Below are 23,580 nucleotides of genomic sequence, written 5' to 3'. Positions count from 1 at the left end.
ACAGGAATGATCAGGGAGCCTACCCACTGATATCTTACTACACATATAACTAGTGATACAAATTTTAGACCACAGTTTATGCTTTCAAAATGCTTTCACTTTCATAAAATTCCATGTGCATTTATATATTCATATGAATATCATATTTAAGATCATGAAATGCATTTACTCTAGTTTAGCAAACTAGGAGTATAATTTTTGACTTGATAAAATTTATTCAATACTTTATTTGCTTAAATTAATACTAGCAATAAAGATATGTTATCAAGTTTAGGAACTAAATCTGTGAGTTGGAAAAATCTGAATTCAGATGCTGGCTCCATTAGTAAGGTTGCCAGATAAAATATAGCGTGCCCAGGTCTACATTTATTTTTACATCTTTATTGGAGTATAATTGCTCTACAATGGTGTGCTATTTTCCGCTTTATAACAAAGTGAATCAGTTATACATGTACATATGTTCCCATCTCTCTTCCCTCTTGTGTCTCCCTCCCTCCCACCCTCCGTATCCCACCCCTCTAGGTGGTCACAAAGCACCGAGCTGATCTCCCTGTGCTATGCATCTGCTTCCCACTAGCTATCTACCTTACGTTTGGTAGTGTATATATGTCCATGCCACTCTCTTGCTTTGTCACAGCTTACTCTTCCCCCTCCCCATATCCTCAAGCCCATTCTCTAGTAGGTCTGTGTCTTTATTCCTGTCTTAAACCTAGGTTCTTCATGACATTTTTTTTCCTTAAATTCCATATATATGTGTTAGCATATGGTATTTGTCTTTCTCTTTCTGACTTAGTTCACTCTGTATGACAGACTCTAGGTCCATCCCCCTCATTACAAATAGCTCAATTTCATTTCTTTTTATGGCTAATATTCCATTGTATATATGTGCCACATCTTCTTTATCCATTCATCCGATGATGGACACTTAGGTTGTTTCCATCTCCTGGCTATTGTAAATAGAGCAGCAATGAACATTTTGGTACATGACTCTTTTTGAATTATGGTTTTCTCAGGGTATATGCCCAGTAGTGGGATTGCTGGATCACATGGTAGTTCTATTTGTAGTTTTTTAAGGAACCTCCATACTGTTCTCCATAGTGGCTGTACCAATTCACATTCCCACCAGCAGTGCAAGAGTGTTCCCTTTTCTCCACACCCTCTCCAGCATTTATTGTTTCTAGATTTTTTGATGATGGCCATTCTGACTGGTGTGAGATGATATCTCTTTGTAGTTTTGATTTGCATTTCTCTAATGATTAATGATGTTGAGCATTCTTTCATGTGTTTGTTGGCAGTCTGTATATCTTTGAAGAAATGTCTATTTAGGTCTTCTGCCCATTTTTGGATTGGGTTGTTTGTTTTTTTGTTATTGAGCTGCATGAGCTGCTTGTAAATTTTGGAGATTAATCGTTTGTCAGTTGCTTCATTTGCAAATATTTTCTCCCATTCTGAGGGTTGCCTTGTGGTCTTGCTTATGGTTTCCTTTGCTGTGCTTTGAAGTTTCATTAGGTCCCATTTGTTTATTTTTGTTTTTATTTCCATTTCTCTGGAAGCTTGGTCAAAAAGGATCTTGCTGTGATTTATGTCATAGAGTGTTCTGCCTATGTTTTGCTCTAAGAGTTTGATAGTTTCTGGCCTTACACTTAGGTCTTTAATCCATTTTGAGCTTATTTTTGTGTATGGTGTTAGGGAGTGATCTAATCTCATACTTTTACATGTACATGTCCAGTTTTCCCAGCACCACTTATGAAGAGGCTGTCCTTTCTCCATTGTACATTCCTGTCTCCTTTATCAAAAATAAGGTGACCATATGTGTGTGGGTTTATCTCTGGGCTTTCTATCCTGTTCCATTGATCTATCTTTCTGTTTTTGTGCCAGTACCATACTGTCTTGGTTACTGTAGCTTTGTAGTATAGTCTGAAGTCAGGGAGCCTGATTCCTCCAGCTCCGTTTTTCGTTCTCAAGATTGCTTTGACTATTTGGCGTCTTTTGTGTTTCCATACAAATTGTGAATTTTTTTGTTCTAGTTCTGTGAAAAATGCCAGTGATATGATAAGGATTGCATTGAATCTGTAGGTTGCTTTGGGTAGTAGAGTCATTTCACAATGTTGATTCTTCCAATCCAAGAACATGGTATATCTCTCCATCTATTTGTATCATCTTTAATTTCTTTCATCAGTGTCTTATAATTTTCTGCATACAGGTCTTTTGTCTCCTTAGGTAGGTTTCTTCCTAGATATATTATTCTTTTTGTTGCAATGGTAAATGGGAGTGTTTTCTTTATTTCACTTTCAGATTTTTCATCATTAGTGTACAGGAATGCCAGAGATTTCTGTGCATTCATTTTGAATCCTGCTATTTTATCAAATTCATTGATTAGCTCTAGTAGTTTTCTGGTAGCATCTTTAGGATTCTCTATGTATAGTATCATGTCATCTGCAAACAGTGACAGCTTTACTTCTTCTTTTCTGATTTGGATTCCTTTTCTTCTCTGATTGCTGTGGCTAAAACTTCCAAAACTATGTTGAATAAGAGTGGTGAGAGTGGGCAACCTTGTCTTGTTCCTGATCTTAGTGGAAATGCTTTCAGTTTTTCACCATTGAGGACGATGTTGGCTGTGGGTTTGTCATACATGGCCTTTATTATGTTGAGGAAAGTTCCCTCTATGCATACTTTCTGCAGGGTTTTTATCATAAACGGGTGTTGAATTTTGTCAAAAGCTTTCTCTACATCTATTGAGATGATCATATGGTTTTTCTTCTTCAATTTGTTAATATGGTGTATCACGTTGATTGATTTGCATATATTGAAGAATCCTTGCATTCCTGGAATAAACCCCACTTGGTCATGGTGTATGATCCTTTTAATGTGCTGTTGGATTCTGTTTGCTAGTATTTTGTTGAGGATTTTTGCATCTATGTTCATCAGTGATATTGGCCTGTAGTTTCCTTTCTTTGTGACATCTTTGTCTGGTTTTGGTATCAGGGTGATGGTGGCCTCGTAGATTGAGTTTGGGAGTGTTCCTCCCTCTGCTATATTTTGGAAGAGTATGAAAAGGATAGGTGTTAGGTCTTCTCTAAATGTTTGATAGAATTCGCCTGTGAAGCCATCTCATCCTGGGCTTTTGTTTGTTGGAAGATTTTTAATCACAGTTTCAATTTCAGGGCTTGTGATTCTTCTGTTCATATTTTCTATTTCCTCCTGATTCAGTCTTGGCAGATTGTGCGTTTCTAAGAATTTGTCCATTTCTTCCGTTGTGCATTTTATTGGCAAAGAGTTGATTGTAGTAATCTCTCATGATCTTTTGTATTTCTGCAGTGTCATTTGTTACTTCTCCTTTTTCATTTCTAATTCTATTGATTTGAGTCTTCTCCCTTTTTTTCTTGATGAGTCTGGCTAATGGTTTATCAATTTTGTTTATCTTCTCAAAGAACCAGCTTTTAGTTTTATTGACTTTTGCTATCGTTTCCTTCATTTCTTTTTCATTTATTTCTGATCTGATCTTTATGATTTCTTTCCTTCTGCTAACTTTGGGTTTTTTTAATTCTTCTTTCTCTAATTGCTTTAGGTGCAAGGTTAGGTTGTTTATTCGAGATGTTTCCTGTTTCTTAAGGTAGGATTGTATTGCTATAAACTTCCCTCTTAGAACTGCTTTTGCTGCATCCCATAGATTTTGGGTAGTCGTGTCTCCATTGTCATTTGTTTCTAGATATTTTTTGATTTCGTCTTTGGTTTCTTCAGTGATCACTTCGTTATTAAGTAGTGTATTGTTTAGCCTCCATGTGTTTGTATTTTTTAAAGACGTTTTCCTGTAATTGATATCTAGTCTCATAGCGTTGTGGTCAGAAAAGATACTTGATACAATTTCAATTTTCTTAAATTTACCAGGGCTTAATTTGTGACCCAAAATATGATCTATCCTGGTGAATGTTCCATGAGCACTTGAGAAAAATGTGTATTCTGTTGATTTTGGATGGAATGTCCGATAAATATCAATTAAGTCCATATTGTTTATGTATCATTTAAAGCTTGTGTTTCCTTATTTATTTTCAGTTTGGATGATCTGTCCATTGGTGAAAGTGGGGTGTTAAAGTCCCCTACTATGAATGTGTTACTGTCAATTTCCCCTTTTATGGCTGTTAGTATTTGCCTTATGTATTGAGGTGCTCCTATGTTGGGTGCATAAATATTTACAATTGTTATATCTTCTTCTTGGATCGATCCCTTGATCATTATGTAATGTCCTTCTTTGTCTCTTCTAATAGTCCTTATTTTAAAGTCTATTTTGCCTGATATTAGAATTGCTACTCCAGCTTTCTTTTGGTTTCCATTTGTATGCAATATCATTTTCCATCCCCTCACTTTCAGTCTGTATGTGTCCCTCGGTCTGAAGTGGGTCTCTTGTAGACAGCATATATATGGGTCTTGTTTTCATATCCATTCAGCCAAGTCTGTGTCTTTTGGTAGGAGCATTTAATCCATTTACTTTAAGGTAATTATCAATATGTATGTTCCTATTCCCATTTTCTTAATTGTTTTGGGTTTGTTATTGTAGGTCTTTTCCTTCTCTTGTGTTTCTTGCCTAGAGAAGTTCCTTTAGCATTTGTTGTAAAGCCGGTTTCATGGTGCTGAACTCTTTGAGCTTTTGCTTGTCTGTAAAGGTTTTAATTTCTCCATCAAATCTGAATGAGATCCTTGCTGGGTAGAGTAATCTTGGTTGTAGGTGTTTCTCCTTCATCACTTTCAATATGTCCTGCCACTCCCTTCTGGCTTGCAGAGTTTCTGCTGAAAGATCAGCTGTTAACCTTATGGGGATTCCCTTGTGTGTTATTTGTTGTTATTCCCTTGCTGCTTTTAATGTTTTCTTTCATTTAATTTTTGACAGTTTGATTAATATGTGTCTTGGCATGTTTCTCTTTGGATTTATCCTGTGTGGGACTCTCTGTGCTTCCTGGACTTGATTAACTATTTCCTTTCCCATATTAGGGAAGTTTTCAACTCTAATCTCTTCAAATATTTTCTCAGTCCCTTTCTTTTGCTCTTCTTTTTCTGGAACCCCTATAATTCGAATGTTGGTGCGTTTAATGTTGTCTCAGAGGTCTCTGAGGCTGTCGTCAGTTCTTTTCATTCTTTTTTCTTTATTCTGCTCTGCAGTAGTTATTTCCACTATTTTATCTTCCAGGTCACTTATCCGTTCTTCTGCCTCAGTTATTCTGCTATTGATCCCATCTAGAGTATTTTTTTTTTTTTTTTTTTTTTTTGTGGTATGTGGGCCTCTCCCTGCTGTGGCCTCTCCCGTTGTGGAGCACAGGCTCCGGACGCACAGGGTCAGTGGCCATGGCTCACGGGCCCAGCCGCTCCATGGCATGTGGGATCTTCCTGGACCGGGGCATGAACCCGTGTCTCCTGCATCGGCAGGCAGACTCTCAACCACTGTGCCATCAGGGAAGCCGCCATCTAGAGTATGTTTTATTTCATTTATTGTGTTGTTCATCGTTACTTGTTTCATCTTTAGTTCTTCTAGGTCCTTGATAAATGTTTCTTGCATTTTACCTATTCTATTTCCAAGATTTTGGATCATCTTTCCTATCAGTATTCTGAATTCTTTTTCAGGTAGACTGCCTATTTCCTCTTCATTTGTTAGGTCTGGTGGGTTTTTATCTTGCTCCTTCATCTGCTGTGTGTTTTTCTGTCTTCTCATTTTGCTTATCTTACTGTGTTTGGGTCTCCTTTTTGCAGGCTGCAGGTTCATAGTTCCTGTTGTTTTTGGTGTCTGTCCCCAGTGGCTAAGGTTGTTTCAGTAGGCTTCCTGGTGGAGGGGACTTGTGCCTGTGTTCTGGTGGATGAGCTCCATCTTGTCTTTCTGGTGGGCAGGTCCACGTCTGGTGGTGTGTTTTGGGGTGTCTGTGGACTTATGATGATATTAGGCAGCCTCTCTGCTATGGGTGGGGTTGTGTTCCTGTCTTGCTAGTTGTTTGGCATAGGGTGTCCAGCACTGTAGCTTGCTGATCGTTGAGTGAAGCTGGGTGCTGGTGTTGAGATGGAGATCTCTGGGAGATTTTTGCCATTTGATATTATGTGGAGCTGGGAGGTGTCTTGTGGACCAGTGTCCTGAAGTTGGCTCTCCCACCTCAGAGGCACAGCACTGACTCCTGGCTGGAGCACCAAGAGCCTTTCATCCACACTGCTCAGAATAAAAGGGAGAAAAAGTGAAAGAAAGAAAGAAAGAAGAAAAGAAAGAAAGAAAGAAAGAAAAAAAGAAAGAAAGAAAGAAAAGGAAGGAGGGAAGGAAGGAAGAAAGAAAGAGGACAAAATAAAATAAAGTAATATAAAATAAAGTTACTAAAATAAAAACTAATTATTAAGAAAAAAAGTTTTTTTTAAAGAAAACAGCAACAAAAAAACGGACGGATAGAACCCTAGGACAAATGGTGACAGTAAAGCTATACAGACAAAATCTCACACAGAAGCATACACATACACACTCACAAAAAGAGGAAAAGGGGAAAAAATCATAAATGTTGCTCTCAAAGTCCACCTCCTCAATTTGGGATGATTCGTTGTCTATTCATGTATTCCATAGATGCAGAGTACATCAAGTTGATTGTGGAGCTTTAATCCGCTGCTTCTGAGGCTGCTGGCAGAGATTTCCCTTTCTCTTCTTTGTTCTCACAGCTCCCAGGGGCTCTGCTTTGGATTTGGCCCCGCCTGTGCGTGTAGGTCGCCGGTGGGCGTCTGTTCTTTGCTCAGACAGGACGGGGTTAAAGGAGCCGCTGATTCGGGGGCTCTGGCGCACTCAGGCTGAGGGGAGGGAGGGGCACGTAGTGCGGGGTGGGCCTGCGGCGGCAGAGGCTGGCGTGACGTTGCACCAAGCTGAGGCGCGCCGTGCGTTCTCCCGGGGGAGTTGTCCCTGGATCACGGGATCCTGGCAGTGGCGGGCTGCACAGGCTCCCCGGAAGCGGGGTGTGGATAGTGACCTGTGCTCGCACACAGGCTTCTTGGTGGCGGCAGCAGCAGCCTTAGCATCTCATGTCTGTCTCTGGGGTCCGCGCTGTTAGCAGCGGCTCGCGCCTGTCTCTGGAGCTCCTTTAAGCAGCGTTCTTAATCCCCTCTCCTCGCGCACCAGGAAACAAAGAGGCAGGAAAAAGTCTCTTGCCTCTTCGGCAGGTCCAGACTTTTCCCCGGACTCCCTCCCAGCTAGCCGTGGCACAGTAACCCCCTGCAGGCTGTGTTCACGCCACCAGTCCTCTCCCGGAGCTCCAACCGAAGCCCGAGACTCAACTCCAGGCCCCGCCCGCCCCGGCCGGTGAGCAGACAAGCCTCTTGGGCTGGTAAGTGGCACGGTCGGTCCTGATCCTCTGTGCGGGAATCTCTCCTTTTGCCCTCCACACCCCTGTTGCTGTGCTCTCCTCCACGGCCCCGAAGCTTCCCGCTCCGCCACCCGCAGTCTCCGCCCGCGAAGGTGCTTCCTAGTGTGTGGAAATCTTTCCTCCTTCACAGCTCCCTCCCACTGGTGCAGGTCCCGTCCCTATCCTTTTGTCTCTGTTTATTCTTTTTTCTTTTGCCCTACCCAGGTACGTGGGGGGGGGGGTGTTTCTTGCCTTTTGGGAGGTCTGAGGTCTTCTGCCAGCGTTCAGTAGGTGTTCTGTAGGAGTTGTTCCACGTGTAGATGTATTTCTGGTGTGTCTGTGGGGGGGAAGGTGATCTCCGCTTCTTACTCTTCTTCCATCTTCCCGATTCCCTCACCCAGGTCTACATTTGAGTTTCAGGTGAACAACACATTATTCTTTGGTATATATATGTCCCATACAATATTTGGACATACTCAAAGAAAATTTATTTTTCTTATCTGAAATTAAAATATATCTGTGCATCTTATATTTTTATTTACTAAATCTGGCAACCCTATCCATCAGTCACCATTTTAATGACAATCTCCTTATTCCCTCAACATTTTAGCCCCTGGATCTATGTCTTTTCCCTTCAAATTGTTCTGTCTTGGTGATATTAATTTTTCTGCAGATAATGTCTCCAGTACTTTGGTCTCTTACGTCCTTAACCTCTTTTCCTCCAGTGATCTTTCTCTATTATGTTAACCACCCTTCTACATTAATTATTATATTCTAGACCTCACCATTCCAAATATATGCACTTCCCTCATAATATTTAATTCCAAGAATTCCACTCTCCAGCTAACACTTCTGATTTTTTTATTGTACATCATTGAAAACCCACAGCTGTAGTATTTGTTCTTTTTTACTCCACTGGAACCTACAGTCCACTGATCCTTCTACCATTTCATTCTTCATGTTCTTAATTCACTCCTTATTTGATAGATTCCACAGTTGTTCATGGCAGTATGGAATTATTATTATATGGATCCAGACTACCTGGAATTAAAGGACTTAAATCCTGCCTTCACCATTCACTATCTATAACTTTCAACAATTTACTTAGTCATTCTGCCTCAGTTTACTCATCTATAAAATGGCAATACTAATAGTTAAACATGCCACATAAGGCTATGGTGAAGAATAAATAATTTATGTAATGTGTTTTGAACAGTTCCCTCCTGGTACAAAGTTTGCACTATAAATTTAGCTTTTGTTATCATTATCATCATTAACATTATTACCATTGGCAACATCAAAATGCCCTAATTTACACTCTTAAATCCTTTGTCCATCTCTCCCTTCACTTTTCTTGTCTGGCAAAACCTAAATCCTATTCAAATCCAACTGTACTCTGTACATGAACATAGAAAGTAGAGGGAAAAATTGCAAAGCAAACAGGCTGTCTGGTTTCACTTTAAATTAATAATTGTGAACTTCAGATTGTCCCTTACTGCTCCCCAGAAATCCAATTACATGTCCAAGATTCATTCTGTCTCTGTTTCACATGTCTCCTTTCTCACCAACCTTAAATGCTTCTCCTCATTCTTACATTGTACTTCACTGAGGAAGTGTGAACTGTCAGAAAAGAACTTCCAAAAACTCACAGCCATGTTTCCCAGCCTCTTGGAGTCTGTCCACCCTTTGGCTTCCCTCCTTTCACTCTGAATGGACTCTCCGTGACCCTACCTTGACCAGTCCCCCCATTTGTGCACTGCATCTCCTCCCCTCCTGGATGTTTGCATTTGGATGGATGTCTGATAGACACCTCAGAGTTAACACATCCAAAACCACACTGCTGAATTTTCCAGCAGATTATCTCATCTCAGGAAATGGCAGCTCCAGCCTCACAGTTCCTCAGGACAAAGCACTTGGCTTCTCTCTTCCTCTCACACCCCACATCCTTTGTGTGAGGCGCTGAAGAGCACCTGATGTACCCAAAAGTTATTTTATCCAATCTTTAGTTTTATAATTTGGAAAAGTAGATGAAACAAATAGTATCATCTATCAAAATTTGGGGAGAGAATTCAACCAATAATGCCTGGAAAGTGCTGGCCGCTGTGTCTGGTGTATAGTAAATATTCAATAAATGTTTGTAGCTATTTTTACTATTATTCATACTACTCCTTTTTCTGTTTCTCCTCCTCCAGACTATGCTAATGTAGGTAAATATACAAACACATGCAGCTGAATATAAAATGCTATGGGCTTAAACATCATTAGACGTGTATTAATACAAAATATACTATTTGCCCCAGTTTTGTAGAAAAGTAATTCCTTTTGGACTGCTTATATGAATTTAGTTTGAGATACCCAAAGAATCTCATCATTTAGTAATGATGTTGTATAATGTAAAAATTCAACTGGAGGCAGACTTCCTGAGCTTGTATTTTGCCTCTAGTATGACTTTGGTCACTTACTTGAACTCTATGCCTCAGTTTTCTCATCTGTAGTATGGGGATTATAATAGTACCTCCTCATAGGATTGTTCCACTGTTTTTCACATTTGTGCAGTTTTAGTGTGGTTACTGAGATATTATAAGTGCTTTATAAGTGTTCACCACTTTTGTTTCTATTTTATTTTTGTTTCTAAGAAGGGGTCTTCTTCATAAGCTTCCAAGGCATGAATTCAAAGGATTGTATTCTAGCTCATTTCTCTTGCAGGTATTATGGTCTATGTATATGAGTATAGTTTTTTACAACTTCAGAAATGTAAAGTACAGTGTGATTTTGCCCCAGATGCTTTGCCGTTTTTTTTTGTTTTTTTGCGGTACGCAGGCCTCTCACTGTTGTGGCCTCTCCTGCTGTGGAGCACAGGCTCCGGACGCGCAGGCTCAGCGGCCATGGCTCACGGGCCTAGCCACTCCGCGGCATGTGGGATTTTCCCGGACCGGGGCACGAACCCGTGTCCCCTGCAGCGGCAGGCAGACTCTCAACCACTGCGCCACCAGGGAAGCCCCGTTTTTTTTTTTGTTTTTGTTTTTGTTTTTTTGACATACATGTTTCTGAAACAAAAATGGATGACTTTGGCTGCATTTAAATTATAGGGAGTATAATCAATACCAAATATCTGTCAATTTCATGCATTCCACAGAGAGCTATTAAACACTAGTATATATATTGTGCACAAAGTTTTGTAGTGGGGTACAATGGTGATTAAACTGAAAAAGCTTTTGCCCTCTTTGAACTTATGGTATGAAACAAGGAAAAGATATTTTTCACATAAATAAGTATAAGCCTATTTCTTTTCTTTTTGCTAGTTGTGTTGGATTAAGGATCTGGCCAACTTTGTAGCATCATATGGTGCCAATTTTTAGGCAGCACTGCAACAACACGGGTTCTTTGGATCTGGTGTGCTAGTTTGCTCAGGTTTTGCCCACGCAATTCCTTACATAACTGGAAAAATTGAATTTGGTCTCCCTTCCACTGAAGTAGACAGTGCTGCTCAGTGTAAACAAATTTGGAAAAGAGAAACTTCTTCATGGGTGCCGCTTGTCCCAGTCAAGTATTTTAGATCTTACACAGGCAAGTTCCAGGTAGAACTATAGATCATGCCTCAGAGCCTGAGGCTGGGAAGCTGTCAGTTGCCTGGAATCAGCAGGTATAGGCAGTCAAAATACTGAAGAAGAGAATAACATTCAGCGTCTGGCTCTTTACCAGGAACCAGTGATTCATTTTATTACCTAACATTTAGACCCTTAAATATGCTTCCCAAGTGGTTGCTCAAAAAAACCGAGAAAACAAACACTAAAGGATTTGAAGGACATTTTGCTGACACAGTAACCAGAGGAAAATAAACTTACGTTCTAATAAGATTTTTTTTTTTATTAATTAATTTATTAGTTATATTTGGTTGCATTGGGTCTTCGTTACTGTGCGCGGGCTTTCTCTAGTTGTGGTGAGCGGGGGCTACTCTTTGTTGTTGTTGCGGTGCGTAGGCTTCTCATTGCGGTGACTTGTTGCGGAGTACGGGCTCTAGGCCGTGCGGGCTTCAGTAGTTGCAGCATGTGGGCTCAGTAATTGTGGCTCTCATGCTCTAGAGCGCAGGCTCAGTAGTTGTGGCGCACGGGCTTAGTAGCTCCATGGCATGTGGGATCTTCCCAGACCAGGGCTCGAACCCATGTCCCCTGCATTGGCAGGCAGATTCTTAACCACTGTGCCACCAGGGAAGCCCCTCTAATAAGATTTTATAACAAAGTAAGTGTAGGTCAGTTTATCTATTCTTGGTAACTATAACACTGTGAAAGGAAAATATATTCTACATAATTTAAATTTTATGTTCAGAGCATGTAATAAATCTCTTATTTTGAATATAAGAGCTACACGATTAGTACTAATTTAAGAGCAAATGCCTATTCTCATTAAATAGATGCTGTACAAATACCTTAAAATATCAGTTAGAAGACAGTAACATTATCCTACTGCATGATATCCCATAAGGCTTGTTCTGACCATGATGGAGAATGTGCATAGAAGGACTTTAGAATGCTTAATGAATCCTACTCCTGTCTTCTTTGGGGCAAGTCACTTCTTCGTTTAATGTTCAGAGGCCCAAGTTTACAACTCCTGAGTAAAATTTAACATCGTTCACATTGGAAAACTTAGATTCTAATTCTGCCATAAATTTAAGTGATATACTTTTAGAGATTGTGGATTACCTTTTTATTTTTGAGAAAATAACTAAGCATTATTTGGCAGCTAAGGGTCCCGAAATTGGATACTAGTGGTCTTGTAGTTCACATTCACAGGAAGGCCACATTTAGCACCCAGAAGAGTTTTCTTTCATAGTGTCACGATTCCCACCCATATATTCTACTTCATTAATCAAAGAATTCAGTAGTGTTTAGTTCATTTTGAGCCCTGCATAGACTGAATATGCATAAGAGGTTGACCTTGGATTTGTCAGGGTATGAGTGAACCCACTGGTGACCTCTCATGACATTTTTAGGTAAAGCATCTCAAATAGTCATACTCTGTTAAATACTAAAATATGCATTTTCATATGGGTTTCCTTTCCTTTTTGTTCTTAACTATTATTTGCAGGTAAAACTATATACTGTTGTTGATACTTTTTCTTTGAAAAATAAGAAATGGTTTATTTTTAACACATTTTGATAAATGTAAATAGAAATCTCAAATTTAATCATAGCTTGTTCAGCAAGATTTGCTAGGTGAGAGCCCCTTATTTTTACTTAAACCCTTACATATTGATTGATACTATGACAGTTTTAACAATTCATGTTTTAGCCCACCATCTTCTCGTAGGAATTTGATGAAGGATTTTTAAATGACTTTTTCCATTCATAAGCTTATTCCCCTTTGTATAACCTTCACTTATAGTGCATATACTTTTCAAAAACTTTGGTCCTCTGTTTGTAGAGTGTGAGATATCTATTATTAATGAAATATTGGTGGATTTTTTTTTCTGAATTGTCTTGAGAGAATAATGTTCTCTTACTCAGAAGAAAGTCCTTCAGAATGAGGTATTCTAACAAAAAAATCATTATATCCACATATGTTCATAAGATACACTATTAAATTTAGTAGTCCCATCACATGTAAGCTTCAGATATTGTTGCTTTAATGCATTCCCTCACTACTTTGATAAAAGCCTTAAGATGTTGCCACTAGTTCTTTGATGATTTCCTCTGATGTTACAGTACCTTTCTTTTTTTTCTCCAAAAAATCTGTTTTGCATAAACATGAGAAGTCAAGGCAGTTTGAGTTAACCAGTAAAAAGATTCAAGTTTTTGCAACAAAAGTACATATATTTGTAATCACATATTATAGCCCTCTCTCTCAATGTAAGGGAAGTTTATTTTCTATTTCTGGAAAATTTGAGCCTTTAGGTTTAAGAGAAGCCAAATATGTTATTCAGCTTTATAATTTTGAGCTTTATTCAGTTATTTCCATGTTGAATTCATGAGGTTTATTAATGGAATTTAGAAGGAGAAGAGGCATATTGACCTAGATATTGACTTATTCATTTTTCCCCATCATCCCTGCCTGACTCCTGAATGAGTCCTGCATTCTGTTGGATTCAGGCATGGATAATTTTCTTTTCAATGTTTAGTTCTAGCTTCCAAATCTTTTTGCGGCAATTTCATTTAATAAAAAGCCATTCTGGATTACTTATTACATCCATAATTAGGTTTAATATTCCTATAAGGATGAAATATTAACAAATTAATAACAAACTTAAGTTTGTCCATTTTAACTACAAAGTTCTGCTTTCAACTAGACTATAGTTAATAATATGGTGTTACATACTTGAAATTTGCTGAGAGTAGAAAAGTGTTCTCAGCATTTAAAAAAAGAGTTAACTAAGTGAGGTGATGGATATGTTAATTATTTTCATCATGGTGATCATTCCACAATGTATATGTATATCATTACTTCTTTTAAAGCCAAGCATGTTCTTCTGTGACTCTATTCTAGAAAAGAATGCCATTCTACCAACTATCAGTGGTACCTGTGGGTTTGCATTCATCTCGTTGTGCTAAAATGTCATTTTTCACTTTGCTACCTATATTCTGTGACTTGATAGTGCAGACATCTAAAATCTAACTATTGCATCTGATACTTTTACCTGTATTTCCTTTTCTTTAAAATGAAGCTTACTAGGCACCACTTTCACTATTGTTTTTCCCATGTCACAGTTGTTTTTCTCTAATAACTGACCTGTAGCTTTATATCAGCTTGCCAGCAGAAGGTGAACAGTTGTAGGTCTATATATGGTGTGAGAGATGCATCTTTTGCCCCTTGTTTCAGGAACTGGCTGATTGTGAAGCTTTGCCATATTATTTTTGTGCATGTGTGTGTGTGTGTTTTCCTTGTTTCAGACCTGTCATCCAACACAGGGAGCATAGAACCTCTGAAATCCCTGGGTTTTTCAAAACTCAGCTCTGCCTGCTTTGAGTTGAAACCAGAAAATGAAGTATAGTTTTCTACATGATTAGCAAGATCCATACACATGAGAAAAGAATAACTTCTGAGCACACTATTACTTGTTATAGATTTTCAGATATACCAGCTCTGGTCACTGCCACTTACCAGCTCTCTTTTTCTCTTATTTAACATAGGAAGTTTTCAACGGGTTGAATTTTCCAATATTCTAACTTTATAATTTCTGAAGTATGTTACCTTTTTAAAAACTTTTAAATTACTGCATTTCATATTCAAGTGAAAGCACCTAGCATAGCTCCTGGCACATGACACACATGCCCCAAGTTACTTGAATCTAGAACTGATATCTGAATAGAGTTGTGCTTATATTTTGTAATACTTGGCCGACCTTCTCTAGCAGTTTAGTTGGATATGTATATATATATATATATATATATTCTACTTTTCCCTCATTAGTTGATAGCAAAATGAAAGGAAGCATTACCATATGGGAAATGCAATAAATACAAATGTTATATTGAAAGATAAGGCAATTCACATAGCTTACACCCAGTGTAATTAGTATGCTTACATGCTAGTCTAGATACACCCAGTTATTTATGTTTCAAGAAATATTTCAGTATATTTGACAGATCCTTCTCATTTCAGTGTCACAACAGGAGATAGATACTCAAGTTATGATATTCAAGTTACATTAACTAAGTATCCTGGGAAATTAAGTCTTACCGTTCCCTTGAGGGAAACCTCTACCTAAAAGAATGTGTTTCATTTTAAATTTCCTAAGCCATGGCAGTGTATTTAATTTATCCTAACATTTGAACTCTGACAAAATGAAAGTGAATAATCCAATGTTAATTCTTTAATATCTGGCATAAGAATCACAGTTCCTACAAATGCAAGAACCATTCATGGATTCTGGCGAATCTGGGTTAACCCATATCAGATAAGTCCCAAATGGCAAAGGTGGGGATGGGAATGTGTTTTAGAAAGTGTAGGATGGTTTTCATTGGTCATGATGTTAGTGGCTCTGTGTCGTGAATATGTGGCTGAACGTTTGTGCTTGCCAGGTTTGATGTCGTTAACCCAGGAACTCAAAGCTGACCATCACAACACTGTGCAATTTAAGCATTACAATAGATTCCTAATATGGGGAAAGAAAATAAATAAAAATGGAGTACTTAAAATGCAATTGTAAAACAAAAATAATATTAAAATATCAGGTCTTTCTATTTGTAATTTCTATTTTATGTGCCCTGTAAAAATGGAAATGAAAAGATATTTCCAAATCTAATTTGTGAATTTAGTTTGGCCTCTCTCTTCTGAGCCCAAATGAGGTGAAAAATCTTATTAATAGAAAATATTAATGCTCTTTCTCTCTTTCTCTCTCTGTATGTACATGTCTTCCTCAACTGACGATGGGATTACGTCCCAATAAACCCATTGTAGAAAATATTGTAAGTCGAAAAGGTATTTAATACACCTAACTTACCAGACATCATGGCCTAGCCTAGCCTACCTTAAATGTGCTCAGAACACTTATATTAGCCTACAGTTAGGCAAGATCACCTAACTCAAAGCCTATTTTATAATAAAGTTTGAATATCTCATGTTATTTATTGAATACTGCACTGAAAGTGAAAAACAGAATGGTTGTGAGTGTATCTATTGTTTATCCTTGTGATCATGTGGCTGACGGCTCTGCAGCTCACTGATGCTGCCAGCATGGGGAGAGAGCGTCTTACCACATATGGCTAGCCTAGGAAAAGATCCAAATTCAAAATTTGATGCATGATTTCTGCTGAATTCGTATTGCTTTTGCACCATTGTAAAGTCGAAAATCATAAGTTGAACCATTGTAAGTTGGGGACTATCTGTATACATTTTTTTAAAAAAATAGGGAATAAGAACAAATTATGTTGGCTAATTACTAAAACATTATCAATTAAACAAAGACTATTCGTGCCAGTGCCATCATTTTCCTGGCATTTGTTGACACCTTTATTGAAGTCCTATGAGCCCCATTTTCCTTTGTTGTATTCCCACATCATGATGCACCTACTGACCAAAGTAAATTTAAATACCACTAGCATTTCTTGTCACCAAGTGTATGAAGTATCCCCAGCAGAACATTTATACCTTGCTTTATTCTACTCTCTTTGTCTAGGTCACACCTAGACTTTGTAGATTATTGCATATTACTTCCTATCTTACTTGAGGAACAAGACAGTCTTACTCCCCTCTTCCCCCTTCTATTTCTTCTTATTTTACTTTGTCAGAGTGTAGTTTTATCGTAGTTAAAAATGTCAACCAAAAATTATAGATTAAAACAAGAGGTATACTTTTTTTTTTTTTTTGCGGTACGCGGGCCTCTCACTGTTGTGGCCTCTCCCGTTGCGGAGCACGGGCTCTGGACACGCAGGCTCAGCGGCCATGGCTCATGGGCGGGCCCAGCCTCTCTGCGGCATGTGGGATCTTCCCGGACCGGGGCACGAACCCGTGTCCCCTGCATCGGCAGGCGGACTCTCAACCACTGTGTCACCAGGAAAGCCCCCAAGAAGTATACTTTGATGATTCTTTGGTGTGCATGGGCATTTTTTTAAACCTCTAAAGGAATTTTAAAAACCCTTAAAATGGAAATAGGAAACACATTTCTACACTTATCCTTTCTCTATCTCTGATCTTATTACCTTTCCAGATTGTATTCCGTTAAAAATTATTATACTGTTATAATTATTATAGTTTACTCAGGGAAACTTCATGTTTGCTTATAGCAAACTATGAATTTGTGAAGTGTCTCATATTTTTATACTTCTTTGAAAGATGGCAATTCCCTCCTTGCGGATTCCGGAAAGCATTTTGGCATAGGTCTTAAGAACAAAAATAACAATACTGATAAGCACATATATACTCATACAGAGAGCTTTTCTTTTATTTTAGTTTTTATCTCCCCAAATCATGGTAATCAAAATTATCATCGTCATCTCTCTGTCAATCTACTCCCTCCCTTATTCCTGTACCTACTCTCTCTTCCTATTTGTATTTATAATGAGTTTCAGAATAAAGTTCATAACTTATTATTGCATGGACTGAATTTGTTTCTTAGGTGACAATACAGGAGAACTAAACTTTACTAAAGAGCGATTCCCTTGGGAAAAGTTGATAAGTTAAAGGCTATTAGGAGAGTTTTATAGTCATTGATCCTAATAACAAATATCCCAGTTCTCTCAATATATGGAAGGATTATGCAGGTTAATTTCCTTTGAAGTAGACATGGTCATTGACAGCTTTGGCCAATGAGTGACAAACAGAAGCTTTAAGAACCTGCATATGGTTCATTGCATCCTGTTTGCCTGCCTCAGTGGTGTTGAAAGCGTATATGGAGATGGAGCCTCCATTATCCTGGGTTCTTGAGTAACTGTGTGGAACACAGCCTCCCTTCCCCCACCCCCTGCAATCCACACTGGACTTATAGAGTATAAAATAACGTTTTGTTTTTAACACTATGTATTTTTTGAAGGTTTTTGTTACCACAGCATATCCTGTCCTCCCCTGTCTAGCAGAGAACAACTGTACAATTTTGGCAGACTGCAAAAGAATTATAATTTTCCCAATCTCTAGGGAGCTGCAGTGTTAATCATGGGAGATGCCTTCTCATTTGGAACTTCCTAATATTACAAAGGAAGAAGCTTTATACTTTTACTTATTTTATGGATAATAAATACATTGTCTCATCTGAGTATAGGTTAGATGGTAGCCTCCATGGAATATTTCTGATTTCTGGAATTTTATATATAATTTTCTCTTCCCAATTTTAAATATATCTTCTGTCTTTACCTTAAGGATTTATTACCTTCCAAATGCAAATGCTTTGGGGAAGGAGAATATTTTAAGTCTTATTAGGCATTTATACCTTGGCGAATAAAGTACATAATGAATTAATTAGAGAGTTTCCTAAAAATAGTTTTAGATAGTGGCAAAGTGGGGAGATGATAAGGGATCATGGCACCTGTCTGGCAAAAGGGAAAAAGACATAGAGATTGCATGTTAAAGACAAATTTTGCCTACTTCATAATTTTTAGAAGAGCCGATTCTTTGTTTAATTCTCTGGTGTATGCCGAGATTAAACATAAACTCTAGAGAATTCTTAAAGCCCTTGGCATCATAGAAGAATTAAATTATATTAATGCCTTAAAGGTTTGTAGAGACTTCGTGCTCTTCAAAACTGATTTGTTGGGGACAGAAAAACTTGCAAAAGTCATTTGATTCTCCATTTCTCACAGAGCAATGTTAAGTCATGCACTTCTGCTGACACTGTGGATTGATGAGTTGATGTTTGTGAAGTTCATTGAAGTAGATGAGAGCATTTTAGAACTGAAAAAGTACTACTATTGCAATTGTATATTTATACTGATCTTACACGTGTTCCACAGCTCTCATGCCTAGTATGCTTCTTAAGGACATAATAACTTTGATGGAATAAAACCTAAATGCAGTTTTAAAAGATATATTGAAAGTTTGCAAATATTGCACTTGCTAATGTGCCAGTGAAATAGTAGAAATCTAGGTAAGTTTCAGTGTTAGTATTTTAGTGGGATGAACTCCTATATGTTTGATGGTCTGTAATTCTTAAATGATATTGGAATTTAAGATCAGATTTGATATTTAGTGTTTATCTTAAAGTGCTATTCAGGCAAAGTGTAGAGTAATCACATACAAACAGGGAACATTCACTTTCTAACTTACGCACTTCTGGTAATGAAATCAGACTTTTGAATCATCAATGTGAATTTTTTGCCAAATGACTTAATGGTAATATTAATCTCTCTGTAAAAGGATAATTTCTATCCCTGAGGGACATATAAACTCCAGTTCTATATACTCACATCTGATTTTGTTTGTTTTCTATGGTAATATTGATTCTGGACTTTTTCTCCAAACTTCTTAGGAGAGTTGTATCTTTTCCTTGAATATAGCTTTTTAAAAGAGAAGTTAGATTTCTTCAGTGTTTATCAGGTTGGAAGTTTTTAAAAAAATAATGATTATCTTAAACTAGGCTACTTGTTGCTAAGAAAAAAGGCATACTTATGGGCATAATGACCCTCCACCTCCAGGTATATATGTACAAAATCAATTGCCATTAAAAGGATTCTTTACCAATAATCTTTTATCTTTGAGACTTCTATGAAAGCAGTCTGAAGTTACAATGAATGCATTGTTTTTCTTCTTTGAAGAGCTGATATGCAATCTTCTTGTCTGCTTTCTACATACTTGTAGGAATGTTTTTTGAGTCCATTTCCAAAAGTGCATTAGCTGCCATTTGGCAATCAGAAAATTTTTTCTTCTATGGTCTGTTCATATGTTTTTAACTTAAACATTATTTATCACAGACATTATCTATTACTGATTGTTACCTTTGTGCCCCCAAATATGTTTGACTTTAGAAACCAAGCAGCCTCTACTTTTGTGGCATTTCTCATTTCAATATCCCAGTCCTTCACAAAATCAGATGTAAGAAAACAATCCATTTATTCCTTACATCATTTTTGTTTGCTATTTCATATATTCATCTACTAAATTACTGTTTCTCCGCCTTTAACTAACTTAAACCATAGGTAATTTATCTTCCAAATTCTATTAGATTTTAATCTCCTTGAGGGTAAGGATCACAACAGCTTGTCTTTGTATCCTACTGCCTGATACATGGTAGACATTCAGTAGAAGCTGATTGATTAATAATAGATAAAATATTGGTTTTGATGGAGAAGCTACTGTGAAGAACATAAGGCTTAGTATTTAATATACACTGTCTATTGTGTGACAGGACTAATTATAAGTACTTGGAGCATATGCTGTCCATGTTCTGTCTATACTTCCATATACCACTTACCATCTCAGGCTTGTCTTCCAATTGCCTGCAATGGAAGTTTTGTCAGAAGGCTGCCCTCAGCAGAACAGATTCCACTTGCCCAGCTGCAGCTTGGGCAGGATATGCTTGGGTGTTAATGTTCCCTTGGAGGCAGCCTGAAACCAGTGGCTGATGGATTTTAGGGGGGGTCTAAATATCCCAGGTCCTTTGTTCCCTGCCTGGAATAAATCTAAGCATTTTACATAATTTCCAGTGTCATGAAACTAAGAATTACCAATACAAAGAAGAAAAAGTTATGGTCCAATCTATCAATAAGTACATCTTTAGATAAGAAGACAATCAAACCTTTATAATACAGTGTAACGATTACCTACATGTTATGTGATTTAAAGCTAAGGAATAAAAGCATTTCCCAAGATTTTTTTTAGTCATTAAAAAGTATTTTTCTTAGATTTTAATCTGTATGTGGTCAAATACATTAGACTTTCTTGATATTTTTCTCTACTTTGTGAATTACAAAATAGTCACATTTTGGGGGGTGATTTTTAAAATTTTATATTTGCATCTTTAAGATTTTGAGATTGAATTTTTGGTATAGTAGAAGTATGGGTCTCTGTCTACTTCTCTCTTCCTCTCTCCCTCTCTCCCAACAAATTGTTAGCTATTTGCCCTTAAAGTATTTATTGAGAAATATACCTATTTCCTACTGATGTGAAATACAACCTTCAGCATATACTAAATTTCTAAAAATGCGTGTTTGAGTTTTCTGTCTACTGTATGCCATCAGTAAGCTGTTTTGATTAGTGTAGTTTTACAGTATGTCCAGTATCTCATTAGTCAAGTCCTTCTTCACTATTTTTTAATTTCAAAATATTTTGGCTATGTTTTTCATTTATTCTTCTTAGTAAATAATAATAGAAACACCAATAGACTGTAACTAGAATTTTGATGGATATTATATTGAATTTACAAATTTATTTGGGATTAAAATATACTGACATTAATACTTATAGTAGAAAGATATGTAAAGTTCCGTTTGTTCACACACACAAGAGCATTTAATTCTTATCTTTCAAGAAAAGCCTACAGACAGGAGGTCAGACACAATCTAGACTTTGAAAAAGGGAGAGTCTTGCATCAGGACATTCTAAGCAAAAGGAAGGAAGGATGTTTATGATGAAGCTTGAAATCCAGACTTAGATTTGGTTGTGAGGACTTTTATATGTTGTTCTAGAGTAATGGGAATCAGTTTAGGCAGTAGGAATCTTCTGATGGTTACAAGTAAGGAGAATAAAATTATCAAATCTGTGATTTAGAAAAACAACGTTCTAATCACGTGGTTGTTTCCTCTGACAACCAGCCCTCATCCGGAAACTATTTTGGGGCCAAAGAAGTCACCTCTTCAACATAAACTCAGGTACTAGTTGAAATGGGCTTACATGATTAACAAAAGATGCTCTTCTCACCCCTATTAAGAACCGTGAACCAGGAACCAAGGATGAAGACCAAATATTTATTTCTTATTATATCACAGTATCACACAAAGTAGTATACTATCCTTAAATGTTTTGGTGTACAAACTATTTTTAAAATCAAAACTATATTTTAATACAAATTACAAACATGATTATTATATAAAATATAGAAGCTATAGGTAAACAAAACTTTTAAAATATCTTAAGTGCTCCTCTAGACCACCATTAAGATATAAGCACTGTTAACACATTGGTGCCTTTTGCTTCAGGTGTGTATGTCCACGTTTGCATTTCCAACTTTTCAAAAACCAAAATGTATGCCTTTATAATAATAGAGCTTCAAAACTTACCTTCTGAATCACACAAATGTGTTTTAAATTATAATTCTATCTGAAGTAGTTTCTAATATGAGTTAAAATCCCATATGTTTCTCTTTCTTAACAATGTTTCTTATTAATCTTGTTTTCTTTATTTCTAAAATTAGCTTAAATCAATCACCTTTGCTCTAAATTAAGTACTTACTCCTTCCCATCACCTTAGGAGATTTAAATATGTGATAACATCATAAGAAAATGTAAGGTGACTCAAAAATTAGTTATTGATAATGAGAGAACTTTTAAAATTTTTACTTAATAGTTTTGCAGTTCTTCAGAGGAGACACAAAGTGCTGAGACATTTTCACATAAACCTCACTCCTTGACAAACATCAATGTCAATTTAATTGCATGATTTTGTATATATTTTTATTTATTTATTTATTTATTTATTTATGGCTGTGTTGGGTCTTCATTTCTGTGCGAGGGCTTTCTCCAGTTGCGGCAAGTGGGGGCCACTCTTCATCGCGGTGTGCGGGGCCTCTCACTATCGCGGCCTCTCTTGTTGCGGAGCACAGGCTCCAGATGCGCAGGCTCAGTAATTGTGGCTCACGGGCCTAGTTGCTTCGCGGCATATGGGATCTTCACAGACCAGGACTCGAACCCGTGTCCCCTGCATTGGCAGGCAGATTCTCAACCACTGTGCCACCAGGGAAGCCCAATTGCATGATTTTATAAAACACAAAGAGAGGAATTTGAATGTAACCTTTGCATGAAACTTTAGTAATTATGTTATATGTAATGATGTAACTGTTATAAAGTAAATGCAGATTTTCACAGCACAAATTATAGTGTGGGAACAAAGTTGTATCTTTAGGTTTTTACTTTCATGCAGGTAACTAATATATAAAATGAGACCTCTTTAGATGTTTCATTTATAAAGGTAGTGAGTGAGTAACCAGTACTCATGTCCCTTAAAAATATGTCACACTGGGATATGAAAAATAATAATAAAAATTAGAAATCTTGTAAGTTGAAATATATATCTTCCAACTACATAGGAAAATAAAATATTCCTGGACAAGATGAAAATTATCCTGGAATTTGAGAGCAAAATCATATGTAAGGAAAATGTGATTATATGAAATATGGGAAATTTAATGGCCTAAAGCAAAAACTCAAAATCTTTTAACACTGTTAACAAAACTGCAATTCTTAAAAACTGAAAATTGGTGCAGGTCAGCTTTTTGAAGAAACGTTAAGTGTGAGACTTGACACGTCGCAATAAATGTGGGACCTTAGTCCATTTTGATAACAACCATTTACTGCTTGTGTTTATTCTGGGAAGAAATGTTGATTATGGGGCAATAATGGGATCAACTAGAGCTTTTACTGTGGTCACATTACTGTGGAGTACTTTTGTTGGAGTGCTATTTCTCAAATTGGTAGCATATTTCACATAAAGAAAGGAAGTCCCCGTACATGAAACTGCTGTGTCATTTCTTCTTCCTTAACTGAAATTCCAACCAAGGTTCAGGAAATGCCCTAATGAGCCACTTCTCTTTTCTCTTTCCTCAACTAAGTGGATTCCAACCAGTCCAAACTATTCATTATTCATGATCAGGACG

General features: G+C 37.3%; 1 protein-coding gene across 8 annotated transcripts in view; it reads left to right on the top strand.

Annotated features, from left to right (window-relative positions):
• Nucleotides 1-23,580, top strand: part of TFEC (transcription factor EC) — a 668,004-nt gene that overhangs the window by 562,895 nt on the left and 81,529 nt on the right. The gene's annotated exons all lie outside the window — the stretch shown is intronic.

The sequence above is a fragment of the Delphinus delphis genome, chromosome 9, assembly GCF_949987515.2.
Source record: "Delphinus delphis chromosome 9, mDelDel1.2, whole genome shotgun sequence".
Taxonomy (NCBI): Eukaryota; Metazoa; Chordata; class Mammalia; order Artiodactyla; family Delphinidae; genus Delphinus; species Delphinus delphis.
The sequence above is the reverse complement of the archived record's forward strand: the minus strand, read 5'-3'. Positions and strand labels throughout refer to the sequence as shown.